This window comes from Zootoca vivipara, chromosome 6 (genome assembly GCF_965207765.1).
Source record: "Zootoca vivipara chromosome 6, rZooViv2.hap1.1, whole genome shotgun sequence".
Lineage (NCBI taxonomy): Eukaryota > Metazoa > Chordata > Lepidosauria > Squamata > Lacertidae > Zootoca > Zootoca vivipara.
Genome location: NC_142589.1, coordinates 92,528,380 through 92,553,837, shown reverse-complemented (window position 1 = coordinate 92,553,837; position 25,458 = coordinate 92,528,380). Strand labels below are relative to the sequence as shown.

The 25,458-nt window shown below is 51.3% G+C and overlaps 1 protein-coding gene across 2 annotated transcripts in view; it reads left to right on the top strand.

Annotated features, from left to right (window-relative positions):
* EFNA2 (ephrin A2) overlaps nt 1–25,458 on the top strand; it is a 167,380-nt gene that overhangs the window by 59,317 nt on the left and 82,605 nt on the right. The window lies entirely within an intron of this gene.

The window sequence follows — 25,458 nt, the reverse complement described above, 5'->3', positions numbered from 1 at the left end:
CCTCCCCCGGACAGGGGCCACCTGCATTGAGCTTTTTAAAATAATCACCACCACCACCCGGGATGCGGGTGGCGCTGTGGGTTAAACCACATAACCTAGGGCTTGCCGATCAGAAGGTCGGCAGTTCGAATCCCCGCGACAGGGTGAGCTCCCGTTATTCGGTCCCAGCTCCTGCCAACCTAGCAGTTTGAAAGCACGTCAAAGTGCAAGTAGATAAATAGGTACGTTCCGGCGGGAAGGTAAATGGCGTTTCCGTGCACTGTTCTGGTTTGCCAGAGGCAGCTTAGTCATGCTGGCCACATGACCCAGAAGCTGTACGCTGGCTCTCTCAGCCAGTAAAGCGAGATGAGTGCCGCAACCCCAGAGTCGTCCGTGGAAAAACGGTCAGGGGTCCCTTTACCTTCTACCACCAGCACCACCCCTGGAAAATTAGGCATCATTTCAGTGCTAATTTCTCCCAATAAACGACATTTTAAAAATTTGGAAGATGCCTTTCTCTGCTCTCTGAGTAACCACAAGCTCCTCTGACTCTCCCGCTATATAAACCATAGCGTTCTGTGATACTGGTAACCGGGGAACAGGAGACAACAACTAGTTTTTGTGGAGTCGGCGTGCCGGTCGATGGATGGGTCAAATATTGTTAATTGATGGCCTGTTACTCGCCTGCAATCAAATAACTGTCAAATATAAGATGAGGCTTTGTGTAGGTGTCAACTTAGCTCAGACACATGTGAGGGTTTTTTATTTGGGGTAGTTTCCTCCTGCCCCCCCCACCTTTGCAATTTGTGCTACTTTGGGGAGCTAGAAGAGGACCAGAAGCTTGTAGCTTTAATTAAAAGCCCCCCCCCCCATTTCAACCATGCCATGGCAATTGAAGAGATATGTTCTTTAAACCATTGCACTGCTATTCCGAAGTATCCTTGGCTGAACCACACGGGGGCCGAAGGCTCAGAACCCAGCCAGAATTAAGCCCATTTAAAAACACCTGTGCTGGAATTTTAGTGGGAAACTCTAGGCTCACCCAGACACTCGTTGACTGCAGAGAGCGACTTTCCGAACCCTCCATTAATTCTCTGTTGTCCTCCAAATCGCTGCCTTCCAACGCTATAACCCTCCCTCAATCCAGATTTCCTCCTACGAGGGACAGCCCCAAAAAAGAGAGGGCAGGAGGAGAAAATACATGTTTATAAAATTTTATATGTTTGCATTTATACTCCGTGCCATTCCTCTAGAGAGCTCCAGGAGCTGCACAGGGGTTTTATCCTCACGACGACAGCCCTGTGAGGTAGGCTGAGATAAAGTCGATGGATGAACTATGATCACCCAGGGGGTTTCATGGCTGAACGGGAAGATATGAGAATTTCGTACGGACGGTGGAGAAATTAATGGCGGCACAAGGAGTTTACTGTCCACTTTAAATGGCAGCATCGCTGAGGCCCTCTCTCTTGTCTGCTGGAATGAACGGGACTTTTAATGCCCACTGGATTGCCTTCATTTAAAGCAAAATTGGGCAGTTGATCAGTTGCCCAGTTGAGAACCACAATGACTGTGGAATATGGGCCACTTATAAACGCCATCTCCAACTCATCGGAAGATTCCATCAACGGTGTCTCTGAAAATTTTTTACACATCACTTGGGAAGGCAGGTGAACTAAGGCCAGTGCATTGGAAGAAGCAAAGATCACCAGTGCCGAAGCAATGATTCTGAAACATCAACTTCGTTGGACTGGTCATGTTGTGCGGGTGCCTGATTATTGTCTTCCAAAGCAACTACTCTATTCCGAACTTAAAAATGGAAAGTGTAATGCTGGTGGTCAACAAAAGAGGTTCAAAATGTAGTATAAACACCGACAACTGGGAAACACTGGCCTGCGAGCTCTCCAGTTGGAGAACAGCCTTGACCAAAGGTGTCTCGAACTCAGGACGCAAGGGAGAAACGTGCTAAGAGGAAGGCACGCTTGGCAAACCCTCACCGAGATCAACTCCTGCCCGAAAACCTATGTCCCCACTGTGGAAGGACATGTGGATCCAGAATTGGCCTCTTACGGACTCAAGGTTAAAACCATGTTCATGGAAGACAAAGAAGAAGAGTCTACAATTCCATGATTCGATGTGGGACAGCAGAACACCCTACTTCCACTGAAAAACAAAAGAGGCCTGGTTTGTTTATCCATGGGAGGCAGATGGCAGCCCCTCTATAGTAACACCTCCTAGCCCATTAGGAAAGGGGGACATTTCCTCTCCTTCGATTGAAGCCACATGCGCTCTCCGACAGAAGGGCTGCTCTCCTCAGCCGCCGTAACCCATAATGATAAGTCCTCCGGCTCCCTCCCATTCGAGAAGCAGAGCTTGATCAGAACCAGGCGGTGTTGGGTGGTGGGAAAATCCCGACCAGTATCTTTACGAGAGGGGTGTTTGTGTGTGTGTGTGTGTGTGTGTGTGTGTGTACAGGCCGAAAAAGAGGAAGAAAAGCAGAGAGGGCGAAAGTTGCAGAGGACAGCAAGGGTTTTAGCGGCGAGCAAACAGATTTGCAAGCCGGGGCGGTGGTCAAAAAAGTCTCCCCCCTCCCAGTCCCCAAACAGCAGCCAGGGTTAGCATGGCGTGCCTTGTCAAAGACTGTAAATAACCCTGACCAATTTTTTTTGGGGGGAAGCCATATTGAGCTTGTTTGAACCCTTTTAGCTCGCACGAGATTTCCCTCCCTGAGCAGGGCAACCTGCCAAAGCCTGGAATACCGATGATCCAGATTATTGAGAAATCCCCCCTTCTTCTTTTTTACTTCTCTGGGCAGGGAGCGGTGAGCATCCATGCATATGCAGAGTTTCAGAGTTGGGGGTGGGGGTGGGGGGTGGGAGTGATCCCAGAGCGTCGCATCTGACCTGACAGGTATCTTTGGCGCAATTATTCGGAATGCCTTGGAAAGTGACGTGGGGAGAGGATTAAGGGAGAGGGGGTAATAATGGGGGGTGGGATTATCCGTGCCGCCCTCCTGCCTTCCCCACCCCACTCCCGAGGGCAGCCCAACACGGCTCTGTGCCAACGCAGAGGACCTCGGATGAGTGATGCACACACACACAGAGAGAGAGAGACACCCGTCCTCGCCAGTGGGCAGCCGGCCGTGACTTCCGAACTTCCCTCCTGCCCCCTCCCTTTCTCCAGAGCTCCATAGCCAGCGGAGCAAGTCGCTATTGTCCCAGGATCAAAAGGCCAGGGGACAGTGGTGCGAGACGGCGAGGAATCAAACCTGCCTAGGCCAACTCTTGGGGGTCTCTCCTTCAACTGTGGAATCTACCTCCGCCGCCACCCCCCCCCCGGAAGAGGCCTCCAATCCCTGCTCTCCTGACGCTGCCATTACAAAGACCGGGGGGGGGGCGGCAAGGGGAAGTATCAGTTAGCGTTGGACGTGAGCCCAGAAAACCATGACCGGCTTGAAGGCAGCCGTGAAATATTTGGAGAGGGCGGCCAGCTACGGCAGGGCTGAGTTATGGTTAAGAAGAGCCACAGAGCCCTGCTGGATCAACAGCCCATTGAGCCCAGCATCCTGTTCTCATAGGGGCTGGCCAGGTGCCCGAGGGAGCCCCCAAGCAGGTTCTCTCCCCTCTTGTGGTTTCCAGCAACTGGTATTTGCTGCCTCCGACTGCCGAAGCAGCTTCTGTGGTTCGTTTCCATCCACAGACTTCGCCTCCATTAATCCTTCTAAGGATGGAAGCCGCAGCCTGCAGGATGAGGCCAAAGGGAGCCCATCTCCTGCTCTGTCCTCTTGTTCTCACAGTGGCCAACCAGATGCCGTTGAACAGGAGCACAAGAACAACTCTCCCCTCTTGGTGTTTCTGGCAACTGGGATTCAGAGAGGCAGAACTTCTTCTTCTTTGCCGATCTCTTGTAGCTGAGTAAGCTCGATCGATCGATCGAGCAATAGACAGACAGGTCCCATCATCCCCGACCGCTGGTCCTGTTAGCTAGGGATGATGGGAGTTGTAGTCTGACAAGCTGGAACGTGTCCAGAGGAGGGCAACCAAAATGGTCAAAGGCCTGGAAACGATGCCTTATGAGGAACGGCTTAGGGAGCTGGGTATGTTTAGCCTGGAGAAGGGAAGGTTAAGGGGTGATATGATAGCCATGTTCAAATATATAAAAGGATGTCATATAGAGGAGGGTGAAAGGTTGTTTTCTGCTGCTCCAGAGAAGCGGACACGGAGCAATGGATTCAAACTTCAAGAAAGAAGATTCCACCTAAACATTAGGAAGAACTTCCTTACAGTAAGAGCTGTTCGGCAGTGGAATCTGCTACCAAGGAGTGTGGTGGAGTCTCCTTCTTTGGAAGTCTTTAAGCAGAGTGTGAGGGACAGAGGATATCGCGAAGTCCCTCCCCTCCTGAGTTCAAGCCCATCCCCGAGCACAGGGGAAAGCAGAGGGAGTTCCGACTCCAGTGGGGAAGCAGGAAGTCGTGTCCGAGGCTCAGGCAAGGTAGCGGAGCCAGGGTCCCAGGTGGGACAGGAAGGGGCAAATAAGGGGGGGAGACCCATCCCCCCAACTCCGGAATTACGCAGAAAGAGGAGAGGAAAGAGGATGGGTCTGCCAAAGCTTTTGTGTTGGAGAAAGACGCGCCAAAAGCCATTCGGAGGTTCTGAACCCGACTGAACACAGAGCTCCGTGTAAATAGCAATGACTTCAGCACTGTAAATACGCAGCACCAATAAAAGAATAAAATGCAGAGCTGGGTAGAGTCGTTACTCTGAAGTAGTCCGCTTCAGCCACTGTGACACAGAGGCTTGACAGGCATATGTCAAGAATGCTTTGATGGTGTTTCCTGCTTGGCAGGGGGTTGGACTGGATGGCCCTTGTGGTCTCTTCCAACTCTATGATTCTATGATTCTAGTCCAAAAACAGCTAGAGGGCCAAGTTTGGCCAACACTGGCCTAAGGGGATGCTCGTCTTGTATGAGTCATCTTCACACAGGTGCTGAGAAGGTCTAAATGGCTCTGAAAGGATTTGATTTGATTTGGCTCTGAAAGGATTAACCGGGACGGCTTTCTGCATAGCTGTTAATAAGACTCTGGCCCTTCTCCAGCCTTGGGGACTACACTGGACCTTTCCCAACCTTGACATTCTCAAATATTAACTGGTGTGTTTTCAAATATAGGTATAGATATTCATCTGCCACGCAGGAGTTGTGTCACAAGGCCTCCTCCTGACCTCTCACTGTAAGACTGATTTAGGGGCCATGGGAACTATGGTTGTTAGGGGCCATGGGAACTCTATTTTATTTGGGGGCCATGGGAATGTGGGTTGATTTAGGACCACCTTTCTCAAACTTGGGTCCCTAAATGCTGAGGGGACTCCCAACTCCCACCTCCCCTAGCTACCAGGACCAGTGGTCAGGAATGACGGGAGTTGTCATCCAACAACATCTGGGGACCCACGTTTGAGAACTCCTGCCAGATGATCCCATCTCAAGTCCTACCAGAGTAATCTGGGTCACAGGAGCATCCCCAGCCCTGATGATGGTTCACAAGGACGTTTCAAAATTTCACTTTGCCTGTGAACAGTCTATGCTGAATGGCACACGTCAAATGCCTGTAAGGAGCTCACCGGAAATCTGGATAAAGAGCTCTATTTAAAAAAAATGTACACATATTTGCTTATCAATGTGGGGGGAGGAAAGCTAAGTGGGGGTTCAGAAGCCCTCCTCTCTACCAATCTTACTCAGCCGGCTTGTCCTCTAGCCCAGGTTCTGGGATTAGGGCTGACCCAAATATTATTTTGAGGCCGAAAATGGTGATTGGGGAGCACAGATACTTCCCGGGAAGTCAGCTGAGAGCGAGGGCAAGGCTTCCTAGATTATCTGCAAAGGTGAACCCAGCCCCTCACATATCATATGACCCAGAGGGGGTTGTCAATAATGCTATGTAGCCCAACGGGTCCAGCTTCTCTGAGGGCAGTTGTGGAGAGCAGATAGATTTTCAGAAGCAGCCTGTGTTTTCTCCCACCAAAAAGGTCCCAACAAGCACTGAGTTTCCGGACTTGAGCCCTGCCTATTTGCAAACCCGTCCGTGCGGTCTTAGGGACTAGAACCTTAGGGTCTTTTTTTATTCTTAAAGAACAATGGGTTCCAGACTCGCGAGGCGGAATTGTGGGCTGTACGATGGCGCCAGGTCACCTGAGCATGAAAACTCTTGCAAAAGCTCTGTGTGTGCTCTCTGCAAATTCCCTTTTCTCTCCAGTTTGCCATGTACCCTTCAGGCTGTCTAAGAATTGCAGCTGCTCTGTCGTTCCTCTTCTCTCTCTCTTCCTCTGTTTAAACTCCCTTCTTCTACTTGAAGAGAAGTGTGCGAGAGAGAGGGGAAGGGGGGTGTCGTTGGGAGGGGGGGGAGACGCATTTTAACCTTCTGCCTGGAACCAATTAAAAAGGTCTTTCCGCAGAGACGAAAGTACTCTGCCACCTTTGTATACGGAGCGAGCAGGCGGAAGAAAAAGGGAAAAAGGGAGCTTTTGAAGCCAGAGAAGAGCTGTATCCGTTGGGATACCTCCAGGCCTTTCAAAGCTGGGTTTAGCTTCACCCCCCCTTTCTTCCCCCCTTTTTTTCCTAAAAAAAATATTTTGGGTTTTTAAATAGCCAAATTAAAGGGCCCCCCGCTTGCTGGCTTTGCAAGTTTGCAAACTTAGAAGATTAGCCGTGCGGGCCGGGGGGAACCACAGGGAAATGCAACAGAGATCATCAGATCTGGGCCAAATTCAGGCAAGGACTATCATCACCCTGTCGAAGGAGACAGAGGCATGGGGCATATAGAAAATGCTGCGTAGCAACCCAGTGTCACTTAAAATATAATTTTTTTTAAGTGGGGTCGGCAGAGGAAGAGAAAGGATTTTATGCAGGGATGGGTGGGGAATATGATTCCCCTTTAAAGGGGAACTTTTAAAGGATGTGGGTGGCGCCGTGGTCTAAACCATAGAGCTTAGGGCTTGCCGATCAGAAGGTCAGCGGTTCGAATCCCTGCAATGGGGCAAGCTCCCGTTGCTCGGTCCCTGCTCCTGCCCACCTAGCAGTTCGAAAGCACATCAAAGTGCAAGTAGATAAATAGGTACCGCTCTAGCGGGAAGGTAAACGGTGTTTCCGTGCGCTGCTCTGGTTCGCCAGAAGCGGCTTTGTCATGCTGGCCACATGACCTGGAAGCTGTACGCCGGCTCCCTCGGCCGGTAAAGCGAGATGAGCGCTGCAACCCCAGAGTCGTCCGCGACTGGACCTAATATAGTCAGGGGTCCCTTTACCTTACCTGATTTGCAGTTTCCAAAAATATATGCGGATTGGAACGTAGCCAACCTTTGGAATTCGCCTTTCTCTGAATTTTCACAATGCAGTCCTCCAGCCAAGGAACCCACACACACAAAATGCATACGCTTTTTTCATTTCTTTTAATGGAAACTGATGTGGAGAAATGTGGAGAATTGAATATAAAGTTGGAAACATGGAGAACTGAAATGGACAGTTTCTCATGTTCCTCGCTGTGGAAGGCGTTCCACAGAACGGACACCACTGCAGCACATTACATAGTACAAAAAACAATAACCTCACCACATACTGTAAAAGTAAGATCAAACACAAAAAGATTTATTCCTATTTATTTATTAATTTTTTTAAAATATCACTGTTCATTTTTAAAAAGTCCAAGTGTTTCACAACGACAGCACATATGAAACCATATTAAAAAGTCAAAAGCAGACATCCAACAACTATTTTGGAAAGATGCATTCTTCATTGCCCGATGGAACGGGGACGTTTTCAGGCGGCATTTAAAAGTTGAAACTGAGGATGACAAACTTGGTAATGTCAGGAAAAGGGCTTACTCACAAGGAGACTGGCACGTTCCCTGTTTCCTGGGCGATTGTTTGGGAGCTTCCGAGTCTTCCTCAGCCCCCGGACTTCCAGTGATTGATGTGGGAGTACATCAACACACTCTTAGCATCCGCAGGTACTTGCACAGTTGCGTAACAGGCCACAGCAACTCAGCACTCTGGCTAAGCTGGTTTATTTACACATAAACAGACACGGAGCACGGAACATGGCTCCCTCTCTCTCTAGTATCATCCAGCAAAGAAAAAGAACAAAGGAACAACAGTTCCACTTAGGAACACAGTAAGACAAACATCCTGTCTACGTCACTTCCCACCCTGGGGAATCAAAACACATTCCCAGTCATGTGATAGACAACAAGCCCATGACTGACTGCACACGGGGGATGAATCTCCCAACAGGTAAAGTGTGAGCGACAAGGCCAAGTCTACAATGTCACAATGATTACTCCCTGGGCTCTATCCTCATAGCGACCCTGCGAAGTATATATATCTGGCAGATCTATATGGTATATATTGTCAGCCAATTGGCTCTGAATACATTTCCGAGCACCATTCAAACTGTTGGTGCTGACCTTGAAAGCCCTGAATGGCCTTGGCTCAGTATACCTGAAGGAGCGTCTCTGTCCCCATCGTTCAGCCTGGACACCGGGGTCCAGCTCCGAGGGCCTTCTGGCGGTTTCCTTCTTGTGAGAAGTGAGGTTACAGGGAACCAGGCAGAGGGCCTTCTCGGTGGTGGCGCCTGCCCTGTGGAACGCCCTCCCACCAGATATAAGGACATAAACAACTACCTTGACTTTTAGAAGACAAATGAAGGCAGCCCTGTTTAGGGAAGTTTTTAATGTCTGTTTTTTTTTAATATTCTGTTGGGAGCTGCCCAGAGGGGCTGGGGAATCCCAGGCAGATGGGTGGGGTATAAGTAATAAATTATTTTTATAATGAGCTTCACAGCTGAATGGGGATTTGAATGTTGGTCTTTCTGTACTTTGTCCGATGCCAGCTCAACCTCCCTGAACCCACACTTCCTGGGACTGGTGAGAGCAGTGGGCTTCCATTGCCTCCACCCCACCAGCTTCCATCATCGTTGTGATTCCATTGCATTCCTGAATTGCAGGGGGTTGGACTGGATGACCATTGGGGTCCCTTCCAATTCTATGATTCCAGGATTTCGTGCCGGGTCTGTGGGAAGGGAAACCGAGTCGACCCCGAGCAGAACCCTTTCTCGGGCGGGCTCCCCTTTGCTCCCTTGCCCGCTGGCAAATCTCCTTGAACTCCACGGCCGGGACGGACGACTGGCTGCCTTCAAAGATGTTATTGATGTTCCTTTTGTGGGGTGGGGAGCTGCCGTCCCCTCGGCGCTCCCATGCCGCCTCTTTCAGAGCCCCATGAAAAGGGACAATGGGGAGGAAGGATTTAAGGTGGCTTCTCGGCCCAGACCCGAATCTCAAAACGTTCAGCAGAGTGATGGGGCTGGAATCTGAGCAAGGCATGGGGCTTATTTATCTCCTTGCAAATGTCTGGGCGATGGGGAGGGGGTTCCACGCTGAGAAAAGGCCCGCCACTTCACTGCCCCCCCGAGCCCGAGCCCTTTTTTATGCCACCTCTGTCCCTTCACTCCCCTCTCTCAAAATATTGCGCATTTTCCTACGGTATAATTCTGGAAGGCGGCACCTGTGAATTATGCATGAGCCCCTCACTGCTTTTGCACAAAGATCCCGGGGCTGCTGGGGGGGTCTGTGCCGACCGCGTCCTGAGGAACGGCCCCCTCCGCCCCCACACTTGAAATCCAGCCCATTGTTTGCACGGTGGATGGAATTTCAGTATATATAAAATATAGGGTATGCTAATGCAGTGCCTGTGGGCCCCCCCATACCCCCATAGAGATCTTTCCTGCTTCCTGGTTGCCCCCTCCCTTCTGAAATCAGGGTTGAAAGAAACATGTTTATTATAACCAACAGGAAAGGCTGCAGTGTGTGCTTGGTTTTTTGGGGTGTGTGTGTGTTTGAAGCACCTCCACAGCAGTCCCTCCAGTCTATAAAAAGGTTGGCTTTCCTCTATAGACATCTTGGTGGGATCCTGATTGGAGATAGCAGGATTGGTCCAGTTTGCTTCTCTCCGTTTTTTCCGTATTTTTTCAAAAAGAAGACCTCGTGAAAATTCATCAACCTTTCAATGCGATTTTTTGTAAATATGCACTTTTGGCGTACACATTTTTTGCACGCAGTTTCACTTGGTGAAAATGTATTTTGGTGTGTTATTTTTGCCAGCGTCTTCATCCTTACATACATTTTCACCTAAAGTACACATGTTGGGTCGGTTGGGGAACCGTGTTGCAAAATTCAGAGGCGTGTGAATTTCAATAGAATGTTGTGTTTCACTTTGTACACTGTTTGGGAAAGTATGAATTTTACAGATTCAGCTTAAAATGCGTACTCAATCAAATCTCTCCTCCATCCCTAGTCCTGATAAGACTGCAGGTCAAAAGTGGGTTCAGCATCCAGAGTAGACCTACTGAATTGAAGGACACCCCCGACTGGGATATCTCAGTCTGGAGAGCATGGGACTCTTGATGTCAGGGTTGTGGGTTCAAGCCCCACATAGGGCAAAATATTCCCAGATTGCAGGGGGTGGGCTAGATGACCCTCAGGGGCCCTTCCAATTCTATGATTCTGTTTATTTTCCTTACTCCACCCCCGGTTGAGCTCTCCAGCCTCGAAAAAAGGCTCGAAAGGCATTGAAAACAAAACTGCCATTACCATGGATGCCATTATGCAAATCTGTGGTGCAACCACATTTGGAGTTCTGCGTATGGAATTCTGCGTTGTCTCACCTCAAACAGGATATTGGGAAGATTTCAGAAAACGACCGCTTCTTAGTTTAGAGCAGTGGTTTTCAACACATGTGTCGTGGCACCCTGGGGTGCCTTGAATGATGGTCAGGGGTGCCGAGGGCAACACTGGCCTCTGTTCCTCTTTCCTTCGCTCCCTCCTCTGGTGCCTTCTTGCGTCTCTGCCTCCCAAAGGCTTGCATGGCTGTTTGTTGCAGCAGCCCTGGCTGCAAGCTCCGCAGGCGAATGGTGCCTCTGGGGCTGGCCAGGGGGTGCTGGGTGCCAGGAGTAAGCAAGCAAGTGGGCGAGGGAGCCCAGCCGGCCAGTCCAGAAGCCCTTGCTGTTGGGAATGGACAGACAAGTCCCAGGCCTCTGTGGGGCAGTGTGAGGAAGCACCTCTCTTTGGGGCAGGTAGGGGGCAGCTCAGAGACCAGTGCCTGCCTGCAGGACTCCCCAGAGGAGAAGAGAAGAGAGGAGAGGAGAGGAGGCTGAGGGAACACTGCACAAGGGAGGGTGTTCAAAAAAGGGGTGAGGGGCTGCCAGCTTTGCAGGCAAGGGGGGGACATAACTGGGCTCCCAAGCCCCACAGAAGTGCCTCAGAAAGAATGTAGTTGGTCAAGGTGAGGTAAAAAGGCAAGGTCAAGGACCCCTGGACGGTTGAGTCCAGTGAAAGGCACCTATGGGGTTGCGGCGCTCATCTCGTTTTCAGGCCGAGGGAGCCAGCGTTTGTCCGCAGACAGCTTTCCCGCCGCAGCGGTACCTATTTATCTACTTACACTGGTGTGCTTTCAAACTGCTAAGTTGGCAGGAGCTGGGATGGAGCAACGGGAGCACACCCCGTCGCGGGGATTCGAAACGCCGACCTTCCGATCGGCAAGCCCAAGAGTTGGTCAAAGGAGCCGAGGACTCGAAAAAGTTGAAAACCACTGGTTTAGAGAAAAGCTGAGCAAGAGGAGACACAAGTTATTGAAATTTACAAAATGATGTGCAGCATGGGGGAAGCAGATAGAGAAATGTTTTCTCTCTGTTTTAGAACACTAGAACTTATGGGCATCCAATGAATGTTGGAAGATTCAGGACAGGTAACAGGAAGTCATTCTCCATGCAGTTAAACTATGGCAGCGATGGCCACCGACTCAGAAGTCTTTCAAAAAGGATTGAACAAATTTATTATTATTATTATTATTATTATTATTATTATTATTATTTATCCCCCGCTCATCTGGCTGGGTTTCCCCCGCCACTCCGGGCGGCTTCCAACAAATACCAAAATACATTAAAATATCACAGATTAAAAGCTTCCCTAAACAGGGCTGCCTTGAGATGCCTTCTAAAGGTCTGGTAATTGTTTTCCTCTTTGACATCCGGTGGGAGGGCGTTCCACAGGGCAGGTGCCACTACCGAGAAGGCCCTCTGCCTGGTTCCCTGTAGCTTTGCTTCTCGCAGTGAGGCAACCGTCAGAAGGCCAGAAGGCCCTCGCCGCTGGATCTCAGTGTCCGGGTTGAACAATGGGGGTGGAGACGCTCCTTCAGGTATATAGGACCGAGGCCGTTTAGGGCTTTCAAGGTCAGCCTAGAAAAGAGGAGACTGAGAGCCATCTTCCAATCTCTCAAGGGGCTGTCCCACGAAAGATGGAGCAAGCTTGCTTCCTCCTGCTCCGGAGGGCAGGACCCGAACCCGTGGCTTCAACTTACGGGAAAGGAGATTCCAACCAAACACCAGGAAGGGGGTGAGAGCTCTTCAACAGTGGAGTGGACTTTCCTTCCTTGGAGGTTTTTAAACCAAGATTGGAGGCCCATCTGCCAGAGATCCTTTAGAAGTGATTCCTGCATTGCAGGGGGTTTCGCCAGGTGACCTTTGGGGTGCCTTCAAACTCTGCAGTTTTATGATTCTACTAGTGTATTTCAGCCCGTTCAATAACGGGCGCTAGAACATCCTGGGGTTTGGAGAAGCGCTTGCGCAGCGCTTCTCCGAACCCTGGGACCTGTCCTTACTGTCGGCGGCAGGGGGACAGGAACGGAGGAGGAGAAAGCGCTGCTTTCTCCTCCTCCGTTCCTCTCTCCCAGCCGCCGACAGCAAGGAGACATCCTGGGGTTTGGAGAAGCGCTTGCGCAGCGCTTCTCCGAACCCTGGGACCTGTCCTTACTGTCGGCGGCAGGGGGACAGGAACGGAGGAGGAGAAAGCGCTGCTTTCTCCTCCTCCGTTCCTCTCTCCCAGCCGCCGACAGCAAGGAGACATCCTGGGGTTTGGAGAAGCGCTTGTGCAGCGCTTCTCCGAACCCTGGGACCTGTCCTTGCTGTCGGCGGCAGGGGGACAGGAACGGAGGAGGAGAAAGCGCTGCTTTCTCCTCCTCCGTTCCTCTCTCCCAGCCGCCGACAGCAAGGAGACATCCTGGGGTTTGGAGAAGCGCTTGCGCAGCGCTTCTCCGAACCCTGGGACCTGTCCTTACTGTCGGCGGCAGGGGGACAGGAACGGAGGAGGAGAAAGCGCTGCTTTCTCCTCCTCCGTTCCTCTCTCCCAGCCGCCGACAGGAAGCAGACATCCCGGGGTTCGGAGAAGCGCTTGCGCAGCGCTTCTCCGAACCCTGGGACCTGTCCTTGCTGTCGGCGGCAGGGGGACAGGAACGGAGGAGGAGAAAGCGCTGCTTTCTCCTCCTCCGTTCCTCTCTCCCAGCCGCCGACAGCAAGGAGACATCCTGGGGTTTGGAGAAGCGCTTGCGCAGCGCTTCTCCGAACCCTGGGACCTGTCCTTACTGTCGGCGGCAGGGGGACAGGAACGGAGGAGGAGAAAGCGCTGCTTTCTCCTCCTCCGTTCCTCTCTCCCAGCCGCCGACAGCAAGGAGACATCCTGGGGTTTGGAGAAGCGCTTGTGCAGCGCTTCTCCGAACCCTGGGACCTGTCCTTGCTGTCGGCGGCAGGGGGACAGGAACGGAGGAGGAGAAAGCGCTGCTTTCTCCTCCTCCGTTCCTCTCTCCCAGCCGCCGACAGCAAGGAGACATCCTGGGGTTTGGAGAAGCGCTTGCGCAGCGCTTCTCCGAACCCTGGGACCTGTCCTTACTGTCGGCGGCAGGGGGACAGGAACGGAGGAGGAGAAAGCGCTGCTTTCTCCTCCTCCGTTCCTCTCTCCCAGCCGCCGACAGGAAGCAGACATCCCGGGGTTCGGAGAAGCGCTTGCGCAGCGCTTCTCCGAACCCTGGGACCCGTCCTTACTGTCGGCGGCAGGGGGACAGGAACGGAGGAGGAGAAAGCGCTGCTTTCTCCTCCTCCGTTCCTCTCTCCCAGCCGCCGACAGGAAGCAGACATCCCGGGGTTCGGAGAAGCGCTTGCGCAGCGCTTCTCCGAACCCTGGGACCCGTCCTTACTGTCGGCGGCAGGGGGACAGGAACGGAGGAGGAGAAAGCGGCGCTTTCTCCTCCTTCCTTCCTCTCCCCCAGCCGCCGACAGGAAGGACGCGCGCACTCTCCCCCCCCCCGCCTCCTCCAACCGCCGCTCCTCACGGCCAGGGAGGGTTGTGAGGAGGCCTTCGCCGGCCTCCACCCCGGCGGGAGCGGCGGTTGGAGGAGGCAGAGTGGGGGGAGAGTGCGCGCGCGCAGTCTCTGCTGTCCAATCCCTGTATCCCTGGGGCACATGCGCAGTGACCCAGGGACACACGGGACATCTGGACGCAGGGACAACATGGACATTATTATATAGGATGATTCCTTGCACCACACACACAACTCTTCCCTCCCCCCTTTCTTGTCTCTCGCTGTCAAGGGCACCAGATACCTCCTGGGGCCGCAAGGAAGAGACCTCCTCGCTCTGTTGCCTTCCAGACCCGCCACTTAAACTTGTTTCAGGAGTCAGAGGGCTGACTTTAATTGTTTTCCCGTTCTATCGATCCCTGCCCTCTTTTTCTCCCCTCTTCCTCCTCCTCCTTAGAATCAATGGGCCTTTTCAATTTGGGGACAGAGAAAAGGGTGGAGGTTGGCTGAAGAATTACTTTTTTTTTTTAACGAAGAGAGCGAAAGGGGTGGTGGTGGGGTGGAAATATCCCTCCAGTCTTTGAAAGATTTCTGATATCGATCAGCCGGGAGAGAGAAGCAGCAACCTTGTCGGAGATCAATTAACCAAATCATTAGCCGTGGTCAAAGAGGAGAAATATAAGTCTTGTTTGCGCTTTGGAGAAAGTTAAGAGGGAAGGGGATTCACGGTGGTTCTCCTGCTCGGGAGGAAGCCATGCTGAGTCTGGCGGGGCTGACCCCCCAAGTGGGGAGAAAGGTCTGCCCAGTTCCCAAACCAATATCCCAACCGAAATTACATACCGGTAGGTATTTATTTATTACCTGCAGATGGGATCCTTGAGATCCCAAGGGGCTCCAAGTGTCATGCCCAGCTCTCTTCTCACCCCTCGTTTTATCTCACAACAACCCTGTGAGGTAGGCTAGGCTGAGAGACTGACTGACCCCCGGGGTCGCCCCACGTGCTTCATCGCTGGGTGGGACAGATTCAAACTCTGATCTCCCAGGTCCTTAGCCTGATACTCTAACCCAGGCATGGGCAAACTCCGGCCCTCCAGATGTTTGAGACTACACTTCCCATCATCCCTAGCTAACAGGACCAGTGGTCAGGGATGGGATGATGGGAATTGTAGTCCCAAACATCTGGAGGGCCGGAGTTTGCCTATGCCTGCTCTAACCACTGCGCCAACACTGGCTCTCAAACTCCTCCAAACAGACCCATGTTTATGTGCCGTTTCCTCCAATATATGCATTTTTCGTTGTTTCGCAAAGCCGTTTCTCATAATATAATGCATCTTTGATGTGCTATTTGCACTCATACATACTTTTGGTGAGGAGGGGGAGCAGACTTGACCCCGGTTCAAGTGTTTCTGTACACACAAGGAATGGCACAGCAAAATTCGGATGAGTGCGATTTCCGAAGGACGGCCTCGTTCTCCATGGTACGTTCTTTTGGGTAGGGCAGATTTACCCGCCCCTCCCTAGCACATGCGCAAAGGCCTGGGGATTACAAAGCACCCTAAGGAGGCCAGAAGGAAGGAGTGGGGCCAGCATAGATCTTGGATTCGAAATGTGACACTCTCCCGCCCTAGTCTCAGAAATCCTTTTTCTCTCTCCAAGATTTGTTGCTTGGAAGCCTAGGCAGGGCAATGAAGTGAGCTAGGGTGAAGGGGGGGGAAGCCCCAAAGACCCCCCCCCAAAAAAACGGAGAGGTGGGATTGGGCACCGGGTTCACACCGAACCAGTAGCTATCGAAAGGGCAAGGGAGCCTTGCACAGCGATTGAATCTGGAGACTGTCAGACCGGCGAAGCGAGGAATTATTTTGCGCCGGGACATTCTGAGCACAGATGCCCACAGGATTACAGGGGAAGGGGGAAAGCAGGTGGCCTGCTAAACCAGAGAAGAGAGTAAGAATGCAAAAAATGTCAGGGCCACAGAGATTATTCAGGCCATGCTCACAACAGCCTTGCGAAGTAGGCATGGGAGAAGGAAGCTGGGATGAGTTCAGTCCCTGTGAGTGGAAAGGCTCATGTCTGAGGATCTGAACCTCCCTCTCCCCAGTGCTGGGATGAATCTGCCAGTTTTGTTTGTCTCTCTCATATGTTGTTGTTGTTATTGTTATTATTATTCTTAAATTTGCCTCGCTTCTACATATTTGGAAGGGAGGCAGTGTGGTTTAGTGGCTAGAGCAGCAGAGTAGGGCCTGAGAGATGCCAGGGTTCGAATCCCCCACTCGCTCTTGAAGTTCACTGGGCGACGTTGGGGAACAAGCCCTTGCCTCTCAGCCCTGACCTACCTCGCAGGGCTCTTGTGGGGATTAAACGAAGAGGGCAGAAACCAAGCCCGCCACCTCGAGCTCCTTGGAGGAAGAAAAAAGTGGACTATAAATACAAAAGCAGAGGTTGGGTGCTGTCAGGCTTCGGTAAATAAGAAGATCAAACGAAAGGAACGTCTTACCAATTAGATTCCTTCATAATCACGGGGTGAGAAAAACGAACATGTCTATCTAGAATGGTGGTGCTCCCAATTATGGCTCACTTTCCCCTCCCTCCATCCCTATTAATCTACATCAATCCTATGTCTTGTAATCTGGACTTTCTGTTCTGACACTTCCTGAGCTCTCCGTGTCTTTGGGGAAGGGGGGTGAATGCTGTCCTGAAACTGTGAATCTGTTAACCCTCTCTCTGCTAGCGTTCATTCTGCTAGCTGTTTTCCCGTCCAATATTTCCCAGCTTCTGCCTTCTGAACTATGCCCCTCTGCAAACCACTCTTCCGAATCTATACTGCCCTCCTGCTTCCTGGGAAGATTCAGGATCAGGAAGAAGGGCTGGCTCCCACCAATCTTCTGCAGTATAGCCCTCCTCAGCACGGTCCCTGGCATCTGGCCAGATGCTGTAGCCATCATTGAAAGCTGTCTAGGCCTCTTGAGGAGCCTTTATGGAAGATGTGCAGTTCCTTCGGAAGAACCTAGAACTACAAGGCCAGTTCCAGATTACTTGGTATACGCTGTGCGTCTGTAAAAACCTTGCTGAAATGGGCAGATGATCTGAAGGAAACTGCATGCGCCTCCGCTCCAGAATTGTGGCCCCAAATCCTCTCGGGGAAACTAATTTGGGATGAGTGGGATCTGAGTGGAATTTTGTAATGATGAAGGAGAGGGCCGCAGATCTGCTCTGCATGCAGATGGCATATTCGAATAGGACTGGGAATACCCCCTGCCTGAAACGATGGAGAGCAGCTGCCAGTCAGTGTAAACTGTACTGAGCAAGGGGGATCAGTGGCCTGGCTTGGTAGAAAGCCGCTTCCGCTTCTTGGGTATCAGTTAAAGTCAGAACCATGAGGAAGGAAAGCTTAATTTTAAGTGACAGGACATAGCTCAGCGGTAGAGCAGGAAGAAGTCCCTGGGTTCAGTAACCGATGGCATCTTCAGGTAGGGATGGAAGAGAGACTCATAGAGTCATAGAATTGTAGAGTTGGAAGGGACTGCAAGGGTGGCGCTGTGGTCTAAACCACTGAGCCTCTTGGGCTCGTTGATCAGAAGGTTGGCGGTTCGAATCCCCGCGACGGAGTGAGCTCCTGTTGCTCCGTCCCAGCTCCTGCCAACCTAGCAGTTTGAAAGCACGCCAAGGCACAGTAGATAAATAGGTACTGCTGCGGTGGGAAGGTAAACGGCGTTTCTGTGCGCTTTGGTTTCCGTCACGGTGTCCCGTTGTGCCAGAAGCGGTTTAGTCCTGCTGGCCACATGACCTGAAAAGCTGTCTGCGGACAAACGCTGGCTCCCTTGGCCTGAAAGTGAGATGAGCGCTGCAACCCCATAGCCGCCTTTGACTGGACTTAACTGTCCAGGGGTCCTTTGCTTTTGCCTTCCAAGGGTCATCTAGTCCAACCCCCTGCAGTACAGGAATATTGTTGTCTGACACGGGGCTCGAACCCACGATCCTGGGATTGAGATGAGCCCTTGTTGCCCGTCAGCATGGGCAAGACTGAAACCAGATTAACCAATGGGTGGGATGAGGCAAGCTCCCATGATCCTCAGGCAGGTAAATTCACCTCCTCCTCTTGAAGGATTTGCATTAAACCAGGGGTCAGCAAACTTTTTCAGTAGGGGGCCAGTCCACTGTCTCTCAGACCTTCTGGAGGGCCAGACTATTTTGAGAAGGGGGGGGGGGAATGAACGAATTCCTATGCCCCACAAATAACCCAGAGATGCATTTTAAATAAAAGGACACATTCTACTCATGTAAAAACACGCTGATTCCCGGACCGTCCGTGGGCTGGATCTAGAAGGCGATTGGGTCGGATCCGGCCCCTCGGCCTTAGTTTGCTTACCCATGCATTAAACAAACAGGAGCGCCTCTTCCTTTGATTCTGTGCTTCCCTTCCACGCGGAAAGTCCGTCGCAGAAGCCTGCCAGGCTTTGATTCCCTTCTCCTCCTCCTCCTTGAACCGGATCTTGCAAACCTTAAGCCTGCCCCGGGAAAGAGAAACTGGGGCACTTCGGCAGAGCCGTCCCGGAGACGAGCGAAATAAATTACCTGCCTCTCCCTCTCGCTTCCTCTCTGTTTAAGCCTGGTTAATAGCAAAGTGTCCCCTGGTTTTAAGCCCAAATGGCATTTCCACCCCCCCTCCTCCTCTCGGAGTTACAATAACTGAGCTATTACCCGCCCTATTGATGCTCTCGCCGTGCCGAACGGACTGGCTCATCCCAAGCCGGCCGCCGAAAGCTCCTTCAGTCAATATCAGTTCTATTTTTCATTACTCCCTGGAAATGTGGCGCTTGGAAGCTCATCCGTCATTCAATTACACCCCGGTTCAGGCCTATCATACACGTGTCATAAAGTTCCTCAGATCTGAACCGCTGTTAATTTTCTGCGCCGTCCCGAGGGGGTGCCCGGGACGTGATCGGAAAGTAACGAGGCGAGCAGAGGGCATGCTGGGTAAGGGGGAGGCAACTGGGGAGTTGAGCGGCACTCGGGCTGGAGTGGTACACACACACGGAGAGAGAGAGAGAGACTGTGTGCATAGGAAAAACTCGGCTCCAAACCAAAGCGCCGTTCATTGTCGTCACCATGTCTTCACCTCTGCAAATTCGCCGCGTCAACACGACGGATGGGATCGCTTTAGGGCAGCCACAGGCACCCACTTGCACCACTAAACGTTTTCATTTTCGCCAGAGCCCTTGTAAGATCCTAGGAAGAACGAGGCCTGTCTCGTCCGGCATCCCTTTTTGATGGTGGCTCCTAGCCACAGCAGCTCGGCTTGGCCTCCCTGGCCGGAGGCAGCAACGCCTCTGATTGCCAGTTGCCGGAAACTGCAGGAGGGGAGATTTGCTCTCGCACTCAAGCCTTCCTTGTGGGTCTCCCGCTGGAGTAACTGGCCTGCCCTTGTTAGAACAGGATGCTGGGCTGGATGGGCCACTGGCTACATTCAGCCGTGCTCTTCTTAGGGTCTTGTGTTAAATAACGGAGGGAGAAGAGAACTTCTTTTTCTTCTTTGGCAAACCCTCGTGGCCAAGTAAGATTGTCTTCCATAAACACGGTTTTCACAGGGAGTCTGTAAGTGGCTGCGGAGGTCAATTCTGGATCCACACGTCCTTCTACAATGGGGACATAGGTTTCCGGGCGGGAGTTGATCCCGGTGAGGGTTTGCCAAGCGTGCCTTCCTCTTAGCACATTTCTCCCCTGCATCCTGAGTTTGAGCGTGTTCAAAGTCCATGACACCTTTGGGAAAGGCTGTTCTCCAACTGGAGCGCTTCTAGGCCGGTGTTTCCCAGTTGCTGGTGTTCATACTACATTTTTTAAGATTTGCCTTGAGAGAGTCTTTGAACCTCTTTTGCAGACCGCCAGCATTAAGCTTTCCATTTTTAAGTTCAGAATAGAGGAGTTGCTTTGGAAGGTGCATCCGCACAACATGACCAGTCCAACAAAGTTGATGTTGAATAATCTTTGCTTCAACACTGGTGATCTTTGCTTCTTCCAGTACACTGGCCTTAGTTCACCTGTCTTCCCAAGTGATGTGTAGAAATTTTTGGAGACACTGTTAGTGGAATCTTCCGAGGAGTTGGCGTTTATAAGTGATACACGTTTCACTAGATGGGCTGCCTTTGGCTCTTCTGAAGTTTGTAATGTCAGGAAGTGTAAAGCAGAGATGGGGAGAATTGTCCATTGGACACCAACTCCCACCAGCCCCTTCCGTTGGCCAGTGGCCAAGGATGTTGGGCCACAGAGTCAAGCTACATCCAGCGGGTGCTTGGTTATGGGAGGCTGGTGTAGGCTGGTGTTCTTCAAACCTAGGTCCCAATATGTTGTTGGACTACGATTCCCATCAAGCCCAGCCTGCTTAGCCAACAGCAAGGGCTGATCAGAATTGCAGCCCAACAGCATCCGGGGGACCTAATATTGAAGAACGCTGGTCTGGAACAGTGTTCCCCAAACTCGGGTTTTCAGCTGTTTTTTAGACTACAGTTCCCATCATCCCTGGCCTGGTACCTAGGGATGATGGGAGTTGTAGTCCAAAAACAGCTGGAGACCCGAGTTTGAGAAATACTGGTCTGTAGGATCTAGACTTAGGACTGCACTTGATATATTTTATCTGGTGGCGGAGATGGCAGCCATTTGCAACCAGGGCCAGATTATTGAGCAGATGAAGAAAGGTTTCGAACACATAATTTTATGTGTTTTAGAAACGTGGCGCTGATGTGATTTGCAAATTTCCTCCCCCCCCTAAATATTTACCGCTTCATTGGACCCTTCCCAGTGGCCTGGTCCGACTCCACGGATTTTCATAATGTGGAATGTGGCTCCAGTTGATGAAGATGCTCCCCAGTCCATTACATTAATAACTACAGTTATAAAAAATTGGGGTTATATCATGCTTTGAGTTGTAAGGGAAAAGGGGGAAAGTGGTCTGCAAGAAGGAAGGGGGGATGGGAGGCACTGTGCCTTAGAGAAAGACTAGTGGGGTGTCCTTTTAAGCAACACATACATACAGGGGTCAGCAAACTTTTTCAGCAGGGGGCCGGTCCACTGTCCCTCAGACCTTGTGGGGGGCCGGACTATATTTTGAAGGTGGGGGGGGGGGATGAACGAATTCCTAAGCCCCACAAATAACCCAGAGATGCATTTTAAATGAAAGGGACACATTCTACTCATGTAAAAACACGCTGATTCCCGGACCGGATTGAGAAGGTGATTGGGCCGTATCCGGCCCCCAGGCCTTAGGTTGCCTGCCCCTGCATAAGATGGTGGCCCTAACCCTAATCCTAACCCTAACCCACTCATTGGTTCCGGAACCTTCTCCTTGCTCGATGCAAGTTTTCTCTCTCTTAAAAAAAGAAACATTCCCGGCCAAGGAACCTGGAAGGGGGTAGCGTGGTTGGGACCAGGAGTTAGGCCTCTGTTGCCATGCCAACCTACCCCAAGCCCTGGAGTAAGCCATGGGTGACTCGTGCCCATTCATTTCAATGGGTCTACTCTGAGAAGTAATTAGTTGGAACCAGTAGCTGGTTGGAGAAGGATGAATTTCAAAGAATAGCCCACTTGTCTCTGTTCGAGAAGTCTGACTTAAGCAGTTTCTCTTTAAAATGCAAACAACAGTGAATTTTCTCTCCCCGCAGCCGCCCCCTCCCCAGAAGGCCTGGTTGTTTCCAGGGAGGATTTAGGTTTGATGAGGCCCTAAGCTACTGAAGGTAATGGGGCCCTTTCTATGTCCAGCTGTCCTTTGTCAACAACAAATTGTCACCGTTTTTGTGTGTTGAATATATGCTTTATGGTCATTTATGGACCTGATAAGTATCTCAAGCCATTTGCACATGTTGCCCTGCAACCAGTGCATGCAGAATCTAGGCACCCTATATGTAGGTAAAGGGACCCCTGACTATTAGGTCCAGTAGTGACCGCCTCTGGGGTTGCAGCGCTCATCTCGCGTTATTGGCCGAGGGAGCTGGCGTACAGCTTCTGGGTCATGTGGCCAGCATGACTAAGCCGCTTCTGGCAAACCAGAGCAGCACAAGGAAACGCCGTTTACCTTCCCGCAGTAGCGGTACCTATTTATCTACTTGCACTTTGACGTGCTTTCAAACTGCTGGGTTGGCAGGAGCTGGGACCGAGCAACGGGAGCTCACCCCATCGCGGGGATTCGAACCGACGACCTTCTGATCGGGAAGCCCTAGGCTCTGTGGTTTAACAGCACCACCCGTGTCCCCTATATAGGAAGGAGCAAACCAGGGATATTTTAGGGAGCAGGCGGGGCCCATGACTTACATCTGGGGGCAGCAACCTTTTTCAGCCATGGGCCGGTCCACCATCCCTCAGACCATGTGGTGGGCTGGACTATATTTTGGGGGGCGGGAATGAACGAATTCCTATGCCCCACAAATAACCGAGAGATGCATTTTAAATAAAAGGACACATTCTACTCATGTAAAAACACGCTGATTCCCAGACCGTCCGTGGGCCGGATTGAGAAGGCGATTGGGCCCTATCTGGCCCACAGGCCTTAGGTTGCCTACCCCTGACTTACATCATAGGAGCCTGCACAAGAAAACACTGTTGCTGTATGCATGTCTTATTTTATTTGTTTTTTATCTTATATTTTGGAAATGTACATCCAGGTTTTCTTTCCCTTTAAATTTTTTGGGGGGAGTCGGGCCCTAAGCTATTGCTTGTTTCACTTATACGTAAATCCGGCACTGGGTTGTTTCATGCCCAAGAATGCTATTCATATTGCTCTGACCTCCAGCAACAGCTAACTTGGACTTAAAGCACCGTTTTTTGACTGCAGATCATCAGAGAGAGAGAGAGAGAGAGAGCGCTTAAAAGGCTGCAATTGAAATCTAGGCCCGCACCGTTCCACCCTGGATCTCGCACTGCAGACCCCTGAGGCATAATGGCAGCCTATTGGAAAAGTGCGAGTGAACTTAAATGGATTTTCTGTGTTAACAAAGACCCATCATCCAGTTATATATCTGCTCCCGCCGTGGAGCGGATGCAAAGCTAGTGGTCTGCCTGTCTGGGCTGCTTTAAATAACGCGGGGCACCAGATGGAGCGAAAGGGCAGGGGGGGAATCCAAGATATCTCAGCTGGTATCGAAAGATGTTATGCTGACCGCGTATGGGAGATGCTCGGAAGAACATGGGCCATATAAACCTTTGCTCACCTCTCTCTCTCTCAAGTCTGTGAGTGTTGCTGAATTAAGAAGTGTTAGGAGAATCAAGAACAAAAGAAAGAGCATTTTTTTAAAAAGAAATTTGCGTGTCAATATTTTAACAGAATGAGTTTTACACACAAGTATTCCCACCGAAATTAATGCCCCAAATTTAGCCATTCATGCGGCCCAGAGAACCTCAGTGATTCCATACACCTGGAAAACAAGGTGGATAAATCTCGTTTGGAAAAATCTCAGATAAATCTCGTTTGGATAAATCTTACCAATCTTGCAGTTCCCTGTGTTCCGGACAGATTGCAAGGGGTTGTGATCCAAGGGAGACAGGATCTTGGGTGATGCCCTTGCACAGAGCAAGCACTGAGGCTTCAGAGCTCTTTCCCAAAGTGGCTGGTACCATGCGTTCAGCGTAAGATTTTCTTTCGGGGGTATTTCCCATTGAGTTGCAGTTACTGTTTGAGCTGCCAAGATCATATATAAGACCAATTATTTTGGCAATATATCTCTGTTGATGTCATCAGAAATATTCAGCAATGTTAATTATGTACAAGAAGCAACAGTTTCTTTTGTAACATTTATCATTACCTGGTGAAATAATTAATTGCTGGGCAGGGGAACACATAGCGTCTGCTTGTGTTCTATGGTCCATCAGCCATGGGGATCAGTTGGGGTGTGCATGTGGGACAGAGCAACTAGGAGTCCCCCAGATGGATGGGAAACTCTGATGGAGTCTGATTGCTAGAATCGAATATCCAGAGAGCCACACCACTAAATGAGGGGGGGGGGGACCCAAGGAGCTGTCTTATACCACCAAGTCAGACAATTGGTCCATCACATTCAAGGGATGTGGGTCGCACTCTGGTCTGAACCACTGAGCCTCTTGGGCTTGCTAACCAGAAGGCTGGTGGTTCGAATCCCCGCAATGGGGTGAGCTCCCGTTGCTCTGTCCCAGCTCCTGCCAACCTAGCAGTTTGAAAGCACGCCAGTGCAAGTAGATAAATAGGTACCACTGCGGCGGGAAAGTAAACGGCGTTTCCGCGCGCTCTGGTTTCCGCCAGAAGCGGTTTAGTCCTGCTGGCCACATGACCCAGAAAGCTGTCTGCGGACAAACGCCGGCTCCCTCGGCCTGAAAGCGAGATGGGCACCGCAACCCCATAGTCGCCTTTGGAGTCCTTGACCATTTAACTTTACCCATCTCACTCAATATTGCCCCCACGCTGGATGGCAGGGAATCCCCAGTGTTTCAGCTAGTAGATGTTCCCAGCTCTGCCTGAAGATGCCGTCATCAAGCAGCGCAAAAATAAGGAATCCACTGTATGGGAACATACAGAAATAGAAACAAACGGGATCAGTCCAGCATACAAAGACACAACATATGCCAAGTACAGCCATACCTTGGAAGTCATACGGAATCTGTTCCGGAAGTCCGTTCAGCTTCCATAACATTCGGAAACCAAAGCACGGCCTCCAGTTGGAAGCCCCGTCGGATGTTCGGCTTCCAAAAGAACATTTGAAAACCGGAACACTCACTTCCGGGTTTCAGTTGTTTGGGAGCCAATTTGTTTGGGAGCCAAGGCATTTGAGATCCAAGGTATGATTGTATGGGTCAGACTTCAGTTGCCAAATGGCAAACAATTGTATGTCGGTGTCACTGTGCTTTTTCTGGAGATAATGTCACAGATGCCAGATGGGATCTGGAACACTTTGCATGCAAAGCATTGTGCTCTATCGCTGAGCTGCAGCCCTTAAGTTAAAACAGAATAAGCTTCCGGTCCTCGTGATTATGAAGAAGGATGGGGCTCCAGGGGCAGAGCCGAGCAAGACCCGCCTCCTGAGACCCTGAGGAGCCACTACCAATCAGAGGACATGACTCAAGGAGCAGAAGGGGTAGCAGTCTGACCTGGCCAATGATCACGGCGGGGGCAGGTTCGGAGGAAGGGGGTGCCTGGGTGCGAGCCGCCTCGGGTGTCACCACTGAGGGCGGTGACAAAATGCTGGGCGGCACTCACCGCGGGGCCTGTGAGAGACACGGCAGCTTGGGCGTGCGGAGGCTCTGTGCTGCCCAAACGGTCCGCCTGTTGCTTCCCCCCCCCCAGCTGTAGGGCGGCAGAGTGGG